This window comes from Tauraco erythrolophus, chromosome 25 (assembly GCF_009769465.1).
Source record: "Tauraco erythrolophus isolate bTauEry1 chromosome 25, bTauEry1.pri, whole genome shotgun sequence".
NCBI classification, from domain to species: domain Eukaryota; kingdom Metazoa; phylum Chordata; class Aves; order Musophagiformes; family Musophagidae; genus Tauraco; species Tauraco erythrolophus.
Window position 1 is genome coordinate 6,336,867 of NC_141489.1, and position 14,585 is coordinate 6,351,451.

Sequence of the window (14,585 nt, forward strand, 5' to 3'; positions counted from 1 at the left end):
GTCTTAGGGCTGGAGGTGCACCTGGGAGAGAGGGCAAGAAGGAAGCAGAGCACAGGGACACCTCAGGAAGAGTCTGCAAAACCACTAAAAGGAAGTCAAGACATATGCTGTGTGGGCAGGTTGAAACTGGACAGGATGGGGAACAAGGGCTTTATTGCCTGAGCCCAGTGGAGTCCTTCAGACAGCAGCCAGGCCCAGGGATGCTCCTGCTTAGCCTGTAGCAAAGAGCCACTCAGTCCAGCCTCAGCCTCTCTCCATGACAGACCGTCTCTCCTCTGCCCTCTCCCATGACCACGATCTCAGAGCAGGTAGCAGCTGAGTTGTCCTTGAAGGCAAGACCTCGTCCTATAGGAGAGGGTGGTGAAGAAAAGAGGGTTCCAACTCACCTGGTTCCCAAGGAGAAGGAGGTGACAGGAATGGTTGAGAGAACGACCAGTTGAACTGGCTTTTATATTGTCTTCACACAGCCTTAGGCCCAAAGGCAGGCACCACATCAGCAACAATTTTCCTGTAGGCTCCTGATGAACAGAAACATCCCAGGTGATGACATGACATGTGTTGCTGTTTCCCTCTACATGGCTTTGCATTTCCTGCTTTATGTCATGGCCATTCCATCATGGATGCTTCTTTTGCATGCTGGGATGAGCGGCCCCAGGATTTCCAGGGCAAGGATGTGTCAGTGTGGGCAGAAGACATGGACTAAGAGCCAGAGGGATCCTGATGAGGCAGGTGATATCAGCCTGGGGCACCCTGGTGAGTGTTTTATGATCCTGCTGACAGGAAGGGCCCCAGCTGCTCCCAGCCCTGCAATCCTTGGCTTGTGCCCCAAGGGCTCCTGTGACTCTGTGCCCTGTCCTCCTCTTTCCTTCCCTCCCGGCTCCCTCCAACCATCAGTGGCTGTTGTCTGCCCAGGCAAGCAGGCTGCACTTCAAGTTTTCAACACTTTTTCACCTTAAGCTGGCCTCCAGTGGAATTTGCCAACCTGTCGGTCTTCTCCTCTCTCTGGACAGTCCCTGAAACTCCTCTTGCAATGCTGCATCTGTCCTGCTTAGAATGCCCTGTCCCTGCTCGGGCAGAGACGTCACCAGCAGCTCCTCAGTCAAATCCTTTCCTATGTGCTCATCTGCAATAATGTGTGTGGGAGCGTGGTTGTACCAGTCCATGCAATTATCCGCACACACGTCTATGTGCTTTTATGCTTTGTGTGCACACACCTGTGCACCTCTGGTGAGATTAGGTTTCTGTGTAGATGTGTATTTTCTTGCACCGTTCTGAGCACTTCTCTGCAACCACGAACGCTTGTGCCCTTTTGACTGTTCGCTTGTGTCTGTGTGTATCTCGGTGCACACTTGTGTGTGTTAGCACATGCCAGACACTGATACAGTCTCAGGCCCTCATTGTCTGAGGGGACACAGACAGGGCCACAGCACTCAGGTCTCACTGGGGACACCCTTGAACTCAGGACAACTCTTTTCATGCTGCCTCCAGGCAGTCTCGAGGGGCTGAGCTTCTTCCAGGGTCTTTGCTCCTGACTCATGTAAAACCTTTGAGGTTACAAGGTTCTACTGGCACTGTGGGGATGGAGGAGTCTTCTGCTGTGACTGTCTCTTGTCTAGAGGTAGGAGCTATTGGAAAAGGAACAAAAACCTTGGGGTGTGGGAGAAGGAAGGTGGGAGAACATCAAGGTGGAAGCCGATGGCACCATAAAACAGCACCAACTATAGAAAGGGCAGAGGTTCCCCACCACTAGCAGTTCTGTAGGAATCCAGCTGTGGCATAAGCTTCCCCTCCAAGCTTCAGATGAAAGACTGCCTGGAAACTGTCTGGCTCACTCCACATAGGCTTTCCTCTTCTCTACAGGATGACAGAGAGACATCCCTCAGGATCCTCAGAGTGGCCTGCCAGATGGCCCATTCACTGTAAAAGGGCATCTGGACTGGACTGGCTGGACTGTGGGTCTTGAGCATGCCATGCTTCACACTTAGGTCCCATCAGATGATTGTGGGAATAGACCTCTCCCTTTGTCAGATCTGAGATTCCACTGAGACACACTGTGAGCTGAGAGCTGTGTAGTGAAAGACCACTGCTGGAAATGGGAAATGGGCTCTGCAAGTGCAGCAGAGTCCATAATGAGTGCTGGCACCTGTTGTGTCCCTTTCCAGGTGTGCATCCCCAACCCCAAATGAAAACCTCTTCACTGTGAGGACAGTCAAACACTGGAACAGGTTGCTCAGAGAGGTTGTGTAGTCTTCATCTGTTGAGAGAGTCAAAACTTGTCTGGACATAGCTCTAGACAACATGCTCTAGCTGACCCTGCTTGAGCAGAGACATTGCACTAGGTGATCTCCAGAGGTGCCTTCTGACCTCAGGAATTCTATGATCCTGTGAAATGCTTGCCTCAGGGTACAGCAGCAACAGCAGCCCCTGGCCACCAGCAAATTTGAGGTTTCTTCAGAGTCAGCACAGAGGAACTCTGAACTCTGTTTTCCTCCATTACTCCAATGGCCTTCTGACCAGATCTTCCCCAGGGCCATACTGCAGTCCAGCATAACCCCTGTGAACAGCCCTTTGAGAGACACTGTCCAGCACTGTCCAACATGTCTCTCCAGAGCTGCTCTCACTTAATAAAGCACTCTCGAGGGTGCACTGAGAGTGCTTCTTCCTTCCTTTCTCCCAAAGATGTTTGGAAAATAAATTTCCGCCTTTGAGAGGGCAGACATCATCTTCATGACCATACAGGACCTGAGAGATTCCAGGAACCATGGCACCCCAGTACTTGCCTCTGTATTGGCCATGGCCGTGAGAGACTCTGCCTCCCAGCCGACTCTGCCCTCCTGTGTCTGGCAGGCCCTGGGCTCTGGAAAGTAGCCTTAATGTGCGCTGGTCTGTACTGTCATTTGGATCCCAGTGTGGGTCAATCAGGGGAACATACTGATCAACTCCCCCTGCCAGCGTTCCGGCTGTAATTTGAGCCTGCACTTGAGTTCGGGCTGGTTTTAGAATTAACTGTTTCTCAGTTTCAGTCATTGCATCTAACAGTATATCTATATCTTTCCAGTCTGGGTTTTGATTTTTAACTATGAATTCAAGTCTTTTGGTAATTCTTAATGGATCATCTCTATAATTTTTAACCTCTTCCCTCCAGGTGTCCAAATCTCCCATATAAAAAGGGACCTTAATTGTCTTTGGTCCTGCCGGCCCCATAGCTTCTCTAAGTGGTGCCTGGAGAATTGGTCCTGTTTTACTACGCGTTTGGGCAGTAATCGGGGTTGATTCCCCCACTGCTGCAGGGGGTGATGTTGGTGGGGTTGATGCAGGGGGTGATGTTGGTGTTGATGCAGGAGGTGATGTTGGTGGTGATCCCCCCACTGCTCCCCCTCCTGAGTTACTGTTCCCATTGTTCCCATCAGGAAACCCCATGGGTAATGCAGGAGGTGGTGATATATAATCTTCAACCCTTTCCTCACTTTCCCGATCTTTTGTTTTCAAACACCTTTCTCCAATACTACCTGCTGAACAACATCGTTTCAGCTTTCCTTGTTCCTTCTTTTTATCTTTCTCTAGTGCCAAGACAAAGGGGTCTTTAGGGGCTAAATTTATACCACATTCCTTTTGCCACTCAGGATGATCTCTTAAAGTGAAAAACATATCAGCATATAACACCTCATCCCATTTTTCATTTCTTCTGAGAAACAGCATCAATTGCAATAGAGTATTATAATTCAAAGTTCCATTATTTGGACATTTTTCCCCCTCTTCCAATTTATATAACGGCCACCACTGGTTACAGTATTTAACTAAAGTTTTCTTATTTACATTTCTTCCTGGGGGACCCCCAATACCTTTCCAATGTGCTAAGACGCATCCTAATGGACTCTTTTTTAAAATTTCCCCGCTCTGTTGGTTACCCATTATTTGCTGGATTATTATTATCCCAATCCTGTTGTTACCAAACAAACAACTAGAATTAAAATTACGCCTCCTAGATATAACCAATTATCATTAAAATAACACATTCACTCTTATTTTCTATTGCTTCGTCTATCTCCGTCTGTTTCCCTCGCGGGAGGACAGAACCACGGATCAAGACTCCGCACTCTCTTTGTATTAAAAGTATGTCTCAGTCACACACACAGAACAAAAACAAGTTTTACAACTATAACCACAAAAAAATCCAACCATACAATTAATACAACTCTTAGAATCACACGAACAAACACATAGAATTCAATCATTAATATTTCAGCTTCCAGATGGTTTCCGGTGGGACTGGAACCCACAACTGTAACCAAAGCACACCTTTAAGGCACTGGCTGCCCGGTATACGCTGTCCTGTGCAAGTCTCAGCTTACGGCTTACGGAGAGCTACCCCGAGTGGGACTGGAACCCACAATTGTAATTGCTCCCGTAACCAAAGTATAACTTTGAGGCGCTAGCTGCCTGGTATACGCTATCTTGTGTACGGCTTACAGAAAGCTACCTTAATGGACCAGTCCCCAAACCAAAAGAATCAAAAAGAATACCTTCTCTAAGATGGAAGATGGTCCTTGTCTGTTCCCGCAGTGATCCGATTGAGGCGAGGAGTCGCTCCGGCGAAATCCCCGGGGGCGCCCAAGGGAGTCCTGTTCTCAGCGGGTCCTGCAGCTGAACAGAGAGTGTCCCATCTGGGTCGCCGAATCTGATACCTGAAAAGGAAACTGAACTTTCCAAGACTCGTTTTAAAGTTTTAGAAAGCAGGTATTCTTTATTGCAGCGCTGGGTGCATGGGGGATTTCTCCTCCTAGCGTGCACACCAGCTTCTGGACAGAAAATTAGTTATACACTACAATCATGCATAATTCATAACATATTTACATATTCTTAAACAATTGGTTAATTTTCTCTCGCTTTTCATGTAAATTACTTCGCATGCTCAGTTTTCCTCCTCCGCCCCTTTCTTTTGGGTCTGGGGTGTAATTAGGGTAGGTGGTCCGTGAGTCAGTGGTCGCGATCTCCCCCTGCCGGAATTACCTTTTCCCCCAAGTCACTGCATGTTCACAGTTTAGAAAAACATGAGAACAAAGTTTATGCAGTTTCTGCAGTTTCTGGGATGTTCCCTCCAAGGGCAGACAGTTCTTGATAAAGAGTCTCTGTTTTAATAACTGCTGACAGCTTCAAGGATGGACTTCTTGTTAGTTTCTTTAGGTATGTGTAAATCACCTACTGCCGACTGAACCCTTCATGAAACTGTTACACAAAACTTTAACCCCTTTATTGTTGGGTAACACTGCCACCTGCTCTGGCATGGGGTTCTCCACGGGCTTCAGGTGCCTCTCTGCTTCATTGTCAGCCTCCAGCAGCTCATGGAGACCATTCTCTATGACTTCCTTCAGGCACAGACATCTCTGCTCCATTCTGAGTTTCTCCAAGAGCTGCCGGTGAGTCTCTGCACCACCATTAACCTCCACGGGCGGCAGAGGGGCCACCTGCCGTCTCACCACAAGTTGCAGGGGTATCTCAGCTCCAGCACACATCCTCCTGTTCCATCTTTACTGTCCTTGGTGTCTGCGTGGCTGTTTCTCTCATGTCTCAGTCCTCTCGATGAACCTCAGCTGTCCTGACAAGAGAGTGCTCTGGTGTTGTGGTTTAGGTCGCTCCGGCAACTAAACTCCACACAGCTGCTCACTCCCTTCTCCTCTCAGTGAAGTGGAGAGGAGAAAAATGTAATAAAAGGACTGAGGGTTGAGACAAGAACAGAGAGGGAGCATCCACTGACCATGGTCCCGGGCAAAACAGACTCAGCTTGGGAAGAAAACAATTCAATGTATTAACAGTTACTTGAGAAGATAAAGAGAAACAAAGCCAGATCTAAAAACCAACACCTTCCCCCTACACACCCCCCTTTCCTTTTCTTCCCGGCTTTACCTCCTGCCCCAGCGGCGCAGGGGACAGGGAATGGGGGAGTGCAGGTCAGTTCATCCCATGTTGTTACTGATGCTCCTTTTCTTAAAAGAGGAAGACTCTTTACACCCTTTTCCCTTTACTCCAGTGGATCCCTACTCATGAGGCAATCCACAGACTTTTCCAGCATGAGTCCTACCCACAGGGTGCAATCCTTTCCCACCGGATTGCTCCAGTGTGGGCTTTTACCACAGTCACGGATTCTTAGGGAGCTGCCACTTGCTCCGACACAGGTCGTCTCACTGGCTTTAGATGTGTCTCTTCTTTGTCACGCGTCCCATTCTCCACAACCTTCCTCAGGCACAGGCATCTCTGGTCCAGCGCAGGCTTCTCCACGGGCTGTGAGTGGGTCTTTGCTCCACCGAGTCTGTCCTGGCTGCAGAGGGGGGCGCCTGCCATCTCGCCACTGGTTGCAGGGGAAACTCAGCTCCAGCACACCTTGTCCCATTCCATCTTCACTGACCTGGTGTATGTGTGGCCGTTTCTCTCAGATCTTAGTCCTCTCTGGGTGAACTCAGCCCAGTGGGCACCCCGGGAGCGGGGTGCTCTTCGACTTCCCTAGGCAGCTCCTCCACCGCCATCCTCAGCGGGTGGCACCAGCTGGGTGTGGGCAGCCATCTGGCCGGGAGGCAGGGGAGCAGGAGCAGTGCCCTCTGTCCTTTTCTCCTCACTGCCGGGCAAAGCACCTTTTCCGGTTCCTTTGTCCCAACTTAAATAGGGCAATTTGCAGGAGCACTGACTGGCTCAGTCCTGGCCTTAGGGGGATGGAGGTCTTATCTGGTGGCCAGAGATGGGTCTGATCTGGTTCTGAAACCAGGGAAATCACAGGGAGCAAATACCCTTTCCCGCCACCAGAACCTCTTCACACAAACCCAGCACACCAGGGAACAAGCCACATCAGAACTCTCCAGGCTGTGCTGCTGCAGCCATCTCCAGTTGGGTCTTGGTGGCCCAGCATGGGCAGCTGCCTGTCTGGGAGGCCGGCAGGCCGGTTCCCTGCATCCCCCTCTCTTCGGTATAGGTCCAGCCTCAGATCGGGCTCCTTTGTTCCTGTCTAAAATAGTGAATTCCCAGAGGAGGTGATTGCCTCAGCCCTGGCCTGAGAGGATGGGGAATCTACCCTGGACAGAGGCTGGTCTGACCAGTTTTGGAGGTGGGGAAGCTTTTCACAGCTACTTACAGGGGCTATTTCCACAACCCCTCCAGTGCTACCAAACCCCATCACATAAAGCCAGCACATTAAACTTTTTCACAGGTACTTACAGGGGCCATTTCTGCAGTCCCTCCCATAAACCCAGCACATTCTACTCACCCTCCCACCAACCGCCCCCACTTCCCCCCCCCCCCACTTCCCCCTCACCTCTACAATTCCATACTTAGGCACAAACTTCAGTCACATCAGCATCGCAATGGTATCCTCACGCTGGCATCATCACATTATTGAACGAGAATGGACAATTTACAAATAATCCACCCCTTGTCCCTTCACCACTGTTACAACAGTCAAAGTTCCCCAGAATGGTTCTGCTCTCCAGCACTGTGGAGTCCATGTTTTGCCCATGGTCCTTCCAATCACTATTCCTTATCTCGAATTCCTCAGCTCAGATTGGGCGAAAAAAGACGACTGTCATTGTTTAGCCCAGCCAGTAGCTAAATAACCATGAAGCCGCTCGCTCACTCCTCTCTCTTGGTGGGAAGGGAGGAGAAAATCCGAAGAAAAGCGTAAAACTCATGGATTGGGATAAAGACAGATTAGTACAACAGAAAAAAAAAAAAAGAAAAAGAAAAAGAAGTAATAACAACGATAATATTAATGAAAAGAGCAAGTACAAAACAAGCAGTACAAATGCTCACCACATGGAACCTGAAATGTGACACTCCGAAAGCCCAGCCTGATTGCGGGGATGCAAAAAAAAAGCCCCTCCATCTGATGACTCCCTCAATATATATTTTCTGGGCATCACATCATATGGTATTGAGTAGCCCTCTGACTAATGTGGGTCAGCTGCCCACGCTGTGCACCCTCCTAGTTTTCCTGTGAAAGGTTAACTCTATCCCAGTCAAACACAGGACATTCTCCCTGTACATAAAGCAAGAAACAGAGGGCACAGGAGACACAAGACTGCGTTTCAGTTCTCTGAGCACCTCTCCTCCAGGCCAAAGGCACCACCATTCAGCTGTAGATGGGCTCCTTCTGGCAAGGACAACCTGCTACTCTGCGGTGCTCGCAGACCCTCCAGGAGAGAGTCCCCCCTGCTATGACCTGTCCATGCCATCGTGATTAGGGTTACACAAGGAAAGACTTACACACGTGTGCTCATGCATGCCTGCATCCTCTGCTTCCAGTTGTTTTGAAGACCCTACTTTCTCTTCTTTTTCTTCTTCATCCTTTACTATACATGTCAACATTCGTGTACATTTCCTCTTTCGTATGGGGACAACTGATAACATTGTGGTCTGAGTAGCTGTAGTACTCATGCTCAAGGTTTGAGTAGGTGTAGCAGGTGCCATGGTCTGAGTAGACACAGTTCTTGTCACAGGGGCTTGAGTACAGCTCCTGCGTTCGTGCCAAGCACCAGAAGCCGAGGTTTGAGTAGTCACAGTGTGTGTAGTGGGGGCTGAGATTACAAGTAAAGTAATACTGATAATGCATGGTAGAAATTTTAAAATGGTCGATTAACCCTAATATGTAATTAGAAGTGTAATCAGGAGACCTTGTAACAAGATTATCCTGTTTAGACTATCCAATGATATTCAATATTCTCAGAATTCTCAAAAACTTTTGTAAATGGTCTGGAGGGGTAGGAGAAAGTGAAGTGAGACATGTTCCTCATGTATTAGCTCTCTAAAAGAAAAGCTAGCTACTGATGTAACTGGCAATGATACTGGCCAAGAGGTGCTTAAAATTCATAAATGAAGTCCACATCACCCCTCTCTGCCCCTCTGAATACAGGTACAGAACTGGTCCCAACACCCACATTTTTATCAATACCACACAGCACAGCACAGCAATACTCTTAAATAGTGAAAAAATGCCTTTCATCCCAATCCAACACCTAGAGACAGTAAACCGCAAATAAACACTGAAAAAACAGCATATATGGTAGATGATGTGCTGAATAATACAACTCCAAAAGCAACTCTGAGAGCACAGAAAACAACATTCAGTGAGGGACATCCAAAGAAACACAACAAACATTTATATCAAGTTTGTTTTAAAACACTCCAGTCAAAACTGTTGTTATCTCAATGCTTCAAGCCTCGTGTTGGAGGCCATGAAGGATGGTTGTGGTTTAACTAAGCTGGCAATTAAACCCCACACAGCTGCTCACTCACTCTTCCACACCCCCAGGGGATGAGGAAGAGAATTAAAGGGGAAAAGGGAAGGACACCTGTGCTTTGAGGCAAGAAACAAACATTATTAATACTAATAATATATATAACAATAGTAATGCATAAAAGCAAGAGATGCACAGTATAATTGCTCACCAGCCAGAAACCAAGACCTATTCTATCCTGGCTAATGATCCCAAAACAGATGAGTCTTGACACCTTGACCCTGGATGAGCTAGTGGCCCAGAGAGCCGGGGGGTGGGGAGATGGCGAGCACTGAGAGGCCGAGAGAGAGAGCCGGGGCAGGGGGGGGAAGGGGAGAGAGAGAACACTGGGAGACTGAGAATGAGAGCCCCCAGAAGACCAGAGCCCTTCTGTCCTCATCTATGTACTAGGCATGACGTTGCATGACATGGAATACTTAACTGGCAAATTTAGCCCTCAATCCTAAATCTAATTTAAATCTAAGGGGAGTTGTGAACCCTTTCACCCAGCTACACTCCCTCTACAGCCAGTTGTGCTCCTGCACACTGGCAAAAGCAGGGCAATAGGAAAAGGCCTTGAGGTCTCAGTGCCAACTTTAAATATCAGTGCACTCTCAACATTCTTCTCATAACAAATCCCAGACTAAAGCAAATGCAAAGATGACTTCAAGCTGCTAAAAAGAAGAACTAACGCTGTCCCAACCAAAACAAGGATAATGGAAACATGCAAAAATCTATATGCTCACATAAAGCCCCAGCAACAAATGTGGGAGAGAAGACGCTGGGGACTACACCAGCTGAACAGGACTCAAGTACTCTGGACAAGGATCGGGCCCCAGACATGCTCCTGGTGTTGCCTGAGGACCAGCAGAGCCTGCACGGAGAAGGAATGAGGCAAATGACCCCAGCAACATTTTCCTTTGTTTCCAGCACGGTTCGAGTTGCTTTACTGTCAAGCCCTCCCAGGAGAAAAGCCCACCTGCGTGCAACAATGAGCAACCAACAGAGAGAGAAGGGGGAGCAAGAGAAAATGATGTGGCATCTCCTCTCACATGGGAGTCCTTGGGCATCAGGACAAAAAGCACAAGAGTGTTGCCCATTTCCTGACAACTTTGTCACAAACAAGCCCACAGGAATGACCCAGGTGCACATCACCTGCCTGCACGGGAAATCATCAGCACTTGAGCTGAGCCTTCTACCCGCACTGATGTGTTTCTGCCCCACAAATACTCAAGCCTCTCATCCCAGCACTTCCAGAAACCCTCAGGTGGGAAAGCACGTGGCATAAGCCAGGAAATGAAAAGGCAGCAGTGCAGGAAACCAGAGGACAGCTCATACCATTAGCTGGGATGGTTTGCATTTGACAGGAGCTTGTCAGAAAATTAGGACTTCCACAAAGCGTGTCTCTGGGCCTGAGGCAGTGCAGCACTACTATAAAAGGCGGCCCAACTCTCTGCTCTCTCATCCACTTTTCTCGTCTCCTCTTTGGGAATCAGGTGAGTGTGAAGCCTCTTCTCTTCCTCCTCCTTCAAGATCAGGTCTTTCCTTGCTGTATGTCTCAGCTGGTACAGGCTGTCCTAGCCCAGGGCTGGGAGCTGCTTCTCATGGGAGAGGGAAGGGGAGAGGTGATCTTCCAGAGAGAACGTCTCAGACTTAGTTGAGATGGCTCATGGGCAGTATATGCTGGGCGTGGAGGTGCCTTGGTACCACTGTGTTTGGATGAAGTGCTGCTCGTCATGTGTCCTTATTTTCTGCTTCCAATGCTCTCTCTCCCAGGTATACCACAGCCCCAGAGACATGTCCTGCTACGATCAGTGCTGTCCCTGCCAGCCCTGTGGCCCGACCCCCCTGGCCAACAGCTGCAATGAGCCCTGTGTCAGGCAGTGCCAGAACTCCACCGTTGTCATCCAGCCCTCTCCTGTGGTGGTGACCCTGCCTGGCCCCATCCTCAGCTCCTTCCCACAGAACACTGTTGTGGGCTCTTCCACCTCTGCTGCTGTTGGTAGCATCCTCAGCTGTGATGGAGTGCCCATCAACTCTGGGTCACTCGATCTCTCCTGCATTGCCAGTCGCTATTGTGGTAGCAGATGTCAGCCCTGCTAAAGATGATGGCCACATCCTTGGGCAAGAACCTCCAAGACCTCAGAGCATTGTGTTGAACAGAAGAGTTTCAGGCCACTGTTGTCTTCTTCTACTCTCTTCTCACTCTTCGTTACCTTCCCTGTAAACAACTTTTAACACCAGCCTAGCGAGGACCTGTTGGTCTTCCTCCCTCAGGCAGAGAGACACTCTGCAGGAGCTCCTGCACATCTTAGTGGCTGACACTGGTCCTCCCTGTGAGCCACTTCCTTTTCTTCTTTTAGACTCATTAAACTTGTGCTGCATTGAAGCCAGAGTCTCTGAGTCCTCCTTCCTTCTGTGTCAACTCTTCCAGTTTGCTGGGGGAAAAAGGTGGAGGAAGAAGATGGTGGGACTGACTGCAATGGATATTTTTGTTGTTCCTTTTGGAGCTGTGGGAGACATCCGTGCCCATTCCACAGCAAATGGCCATCAGTAAGAGGATGGTGCCAAAAGGTGGCAGGATTGGGGATGGGGAGACAATAATGTCTGAGGACAGCCCACATCTTCATCTCTGCCTTCTCCCTTCCATTATGCAATGTAGGCTCCATCGCCAGCACACATGGACACAGACAGATGTGGGCAATGGCATCAATTGGCCTTTGTGTTTGTGTAACTAGCAATTAGTGGCAGGTTTACAGTCCCAAAGTTTACAGTATTCTAGTCCCAAATTTATGAGTTACCAAGCACCAAAGGCTGTTCCCCAGGAGCTGTAGGCTTCAGGAGAGCTGGGAGCTAGGAGGAGAGGCACAGTACAGTTCTCCTCTCTTGGCATCCTGGCAAGAGGCCCTTTTGTGCAAGCCTGAGCTCTGAGGAAAGGGCCCTCAGTTCTCCCTTGGCAGCCTTATTTCCACTGTGCACCCAGAGATCTGCAGGTGGAGGTCGTCTTCCTTAGTACGGTCTGGGGTTAGTAGCCTCAAAGAAAAGGAGAAGGTGATGAGACAGCTTCTGCTGTGGAACTGTTCTTTGCTTGCACCCCAGGACAGGATTGCTCTTGCCATGAGCTGCCAAGAGAGAGCATGGGCTGTTCTGATTGATGCTGTCCCTGCAGTACCAGGAGAGGAACTGTCAGTCACTCACCTGTGTCATCTTGCAGGCCCATGCAAATAACCTTTTTGTCCTGGAGCTGTTTGGTCTGATGGGAGTTGGGGATGTGCAGCCTGAGAGACACCTCAGCCCTGCAAATCTGTGTACTGCATGGGGCACTTTATGGGTGTGATGGAAGAACAGAGGACTTGCCTGTGGCAATCAGGTGCATCCACAGATCCATGGGAACTGACAGATGAAGTTGCTAAGCCGCTATTCATCTTATTTCAGAAGTCGTGGCAGTCTGGTATAGTTCCCACTGACTGGAAAAGGGGAAACATAGCCCTCATCTTGAAAAAGGGAAAAAAATAAGACCCAGGGAATTACAGACCAGTCAGTCTCACCTCTGTGCCCAGCAAGATCATGGAGCGGATCATCCTGACAACTATGCTAAGACACATGAAAAATAAGGGAGTGATTGATGACAGCAAACATGGTTTCACTAAGGGGAAATTGTGCCTGACAAATTTGGTGGCCTTCTACAATGGGGTTACAGCATTGGTGGATAAGGGACAAGCAACCGACATCATCTACCAGGACTTGTTCAAAGCATTTGATACTGTCCCACACAACATCCTTGTCTCTAAGTTGCAGAGACATGGATTTGAGGAATGGACCACCAGGTGGATAAGGAATGACTGGATAGTTGCACTCAAAGAGTTGTGGTCAACGGCTCAATGTCCAAGTGGAGGCCAGTGACGAGTAGTGTTCCTCAGGGCTTGGTACTGGGGTCAATCCTGTTTAACATCTTTGTTGGCAACACAGACAATGGAATTGAGTGCATCCTCAGCAAGTTTGCAGATGACACCAAGCTGTGTGGTGTGGTCAACACGCTGGAGGGAAGGGATGCCATCCAGAGGGACCTTGACAGGCTGGAGAGGTGGGCCCGTGAGAACCTCATGAAGTTCAACAAGGCCAAGTGCAAGGTCCTGCACATGGGTCGGGGCAATTCCAAGCATAAGTGGAGGCTGGGCAGAGAATGGATTGAGAGCAGCCCTGAGGACAAGGACTTGGGAGTGCTGGTGGATGAGAAGCTCAACATGAGCCAGCATGCGCTTTCAGCCCAGAAAGCCAACCACATCCTGGGCTGCATCAAAAGAAGCGTGTCCAGCAGGTTGAGGGAGGGGATTCTGCCCCTCTACTCTGCTCTCATTAAGACCTCATCTGCAGTACTACGTTCAGCTCTGGAGTCCCCAACACAAGAAGGACATGGAGTTGTTGGAGTAAGTCCAGAGGAGGCCATGAAGATTATCCGAGGGCTGGAGCACCTTTTCTGTGTAGACAGGTTGAGAGAGTTGGGGCTGTTCAGTCTGTAGAAGTCTGTGGGGTGATCTTATAGCAGTCTTCCAGTACCTAAACGGGGCCTACAGGAAAGCTGGAGAGAAACTTTTTACAAGGGTATATGGTGATAAGTCAAAGGGTAATGACTTTAAAATGAGAAAGGATAGATTTTGATTAGATCTAAGGAAGAAATTCTACCCTTCCAGTCTGGTGAGGCACTGGAAGAGGTTGCCCAGAAAAGTTGTGGCTGTCCCATCCTTGGAAGTGTTCAAGGCCAGATTGGATGAGGCTTTGAGCAACCTGGTGTAGTGGAAGGTGTTCCTGCCCATGGCAGGAGGGTTAGAACTAGAATGATCTTGAAGATCCCTTCCAACCCAACACATTCTATGATTCTACCTACCCTTGACCTTGGATACATGCCATGTCCCCTCCATCTGGAGATGGATGGGAAGGTGAAGAAGAGTAGTCTCTGGGCTCTGGCCAAGATGTTTTCTCTTACTCTCCCCTCCTTTCATCCTCGTGGCATCTTCTGCCTGAGCCTTCTTCCCCAGCACAACTTCCTCCAGAGCAAGAGAGCTTGATGTCTTGCCTTGAGGGCTTGTGGGGCTGCTGACCTCCCAGGGCTTCCTGCAGCACAAAGGTTCTCTTGAATACAGCACAAGTTGGGATGACCATGCATAGGTCATGCTCTGAGGCCAAGGAGAATCTTTCCAGGCAGAGATGCACAAGGAAAGGGCTGATGATCACTGACTGTGGAGTAGCCAGAGATGTTATCCTCATTTCAAGGGGCAAGGACCGAAGAGGGCCCACAGACAGTGTGTCCTGCCCTCCAATTCCTTTGGA

The 14,585-nt window shown here is 49.2% G+C and overlaps 1 pseudogene; it reads left to right on the plus strand.

Annotated features, from left to right (window-relative positions):
- The first annotated feature begins 10,714 nt into the window (after positions 1-10,714).
- On the plus strand, positions 10,715-11,360 carry LOC147526999 (feather keratin Cos1-1/Cos1-3/Cos2-1 pseudogene; annotated as a pseudogene).
- The last annotated feature ends 3,225 nt before the right edge of the window (positions 11,361-14,585 follow it).